General features: G+C 27.5%; 1 protein-coding gene across 4 annotated transcripts in view; it reads right to left on the reverse strand.

Annotated features, from left to right (window-relative positions):
- Positions 1–2,010, reverse strand: part of LOC111679332 (bromodomain adjacent to zinc finger domain protein 2B) — a 93,852-nt gene that overhangs the window by 84,534 nt on the left and 7,308 nt on the right. The window lies entirely within an intron of this gene.

The following is a 2,010-nucleotide window of genomic DNA, read 5'->3' on the forward strand; positions in this document are numbered from 1 at the left end:
TTCTAGTTCAGTTCTAGTTCAGTTCTAGTTCAGTTCTAGTTCAGTTCTAGTTCAGTTCTAGTTCAGTTCTAGTTCAGTTCTAGTTCAGTTCCTGTTCAGTTCTAGTTCTTGTTCACTTCTAGTTCAGTTTTAGTTTACTTCTAAATTACTAAGAAAATAGTAAAGTAATGGTACCTAAAGAAAAGTACAATAGTACCATTGTTATCACCCCAATTTCATTCTTGGTTGTTATAAGCTATTTCATGTTCTTATTTGAACTTTTTTTCATTTTTCACATTTTATTGTATTATTGTTATACTTTTTTATTCCTGCTGTTTTTGTTGTTGTTGTAGTTTTTGGTTTGTGCTGCTTTTTGCACCATTATTTTGTTGTTGTTCCTTTAACAAATGTAATTCTCATTTTTTTCATTTATTATATTTTACAAAATGATTTTCCTTGTTTAAGATGGCAAAAAATAGAGAAAAAAATAAATATAATAAAGAAAAGACTCCAAAACAGACGTATAGAGAAAATTTTATACTATTTTATTAACATAGTATTTGTCAAGTCTGAAGAAAATGAGAAAAAGGATAAAAAAGTCGAATAAGGACAAATGCCGTAGTTACATATAGAAATATTTTTTATGCATATGAATTTAATAATTAATAAAAAACACTTTTACAAAAAAATCTTAAAGGAAATAGAAGTTTTACAAAAAAAAGTAGTAGAAATACTGAAATAGAGTAGACATTGAGAAATAATAATTTTATTGGCAGTTTTTGTATTTCTTTTTTTTTAAAGAAATATAAAGCATAATTGGGGAAATAAAACTATTTAGGAGTATTGTCCAGGTCAGGGACTTTTTGTAAAAATTATTTTAAAATCTTGTCTTTCTTATACATATCATTTTATATTTTCTTTATAAATATACACACACATAGTTTAACTAAACTGTTCATATTCATATATTTGTTGTATGTTTGCGTGTATACATGTATTTCCTTTTAAATTTTGTTTATATGTTATGTAATGAAGTTTTAGGATGTCCTTAAAACCATTTGATATTATGTTGTCTATATTCTATAACCTTCATCATAAGTATGTATTCCTTTATAGTATATGTGTGTTTAACCATTTAACCATACAATACAAACACAAATACTACAAACATATTTTGTGCTACATTTACTTTCGCACTTATACAAATACTCGGTATCCGTAAAATAACATATATCAACGACAAGTTCTAAGTATTAATGTACCATGTATGTTTGATTCTGATACATCAAAATCAAGGTTGGCTACCGTTTCGAAATGATGATAAGGTAGCGGTATCGGTATATTAACTTATTTCTGTATTACTATTTTAGCAAGAGTGTTATAGTCAATTTCGGAAGTGGTATTGTATATATGACAATTAATCAAATGAACGTCGAGGTGATTTTCAGAATAGGCCCTACAATAAAGGATTGGGCCAATTAAAGAACAATAAGAAGTAACCTTTTCTATTTTGGCCCACGTACTTATGTGATTTGTTTTATAAAGATAGCTTAGCGGTAACGGTTGCATGCCAATTTTGATTTAAAAATCTTTAACATTATTTAAGCAATTTTGAGATACAAACATATTGTACATACATATGGATGTATGTGTGTTTGTAAGCTAGTAGTTGTTTAAGAATATGTGATCCTAACATATTTCAAATAGTTGACGTAAGTGAGAATATTTTGGGAAAACTGTAATGTTTTTGGTTAATGTTTCTTGGATTTCGAGTTGGGTTACTCAAAAAAGTCTTTTTTACTTCATCGCAAGCCATGACAATAGTTTTAGTTAAAACAGTCTAGTCTAAAATGTAGTCTATAGAGTAGTCTATAGTCTAATCTATAATATAGTCTAGTCTATAGTCTAATCTATAGTCTAGTGTATAGTCTAGTCTATAGTCTAGTCTATATTCTAGTCTATAGTCTAGTCTATATTCTAGTCTATAGTCTAGTCTATAGTCTAGTCTATAGTCTAGTCTATAGTCTAGTC

Source organism: Lucilia cuprina, chromosome 6, assembly GCF_022045245.1.
Source record: "Lucilia cuprina isolate Lc7/37 chromosome 6, ASM2204524v1, whole genome shotgun sequence".
NCBI classification, from domain to species: Eukaryota; Metazoa; Arthropoda; class Insecta; order Diptera; family Calliphoridae; genus Lucilia; species Lucilia cuprina.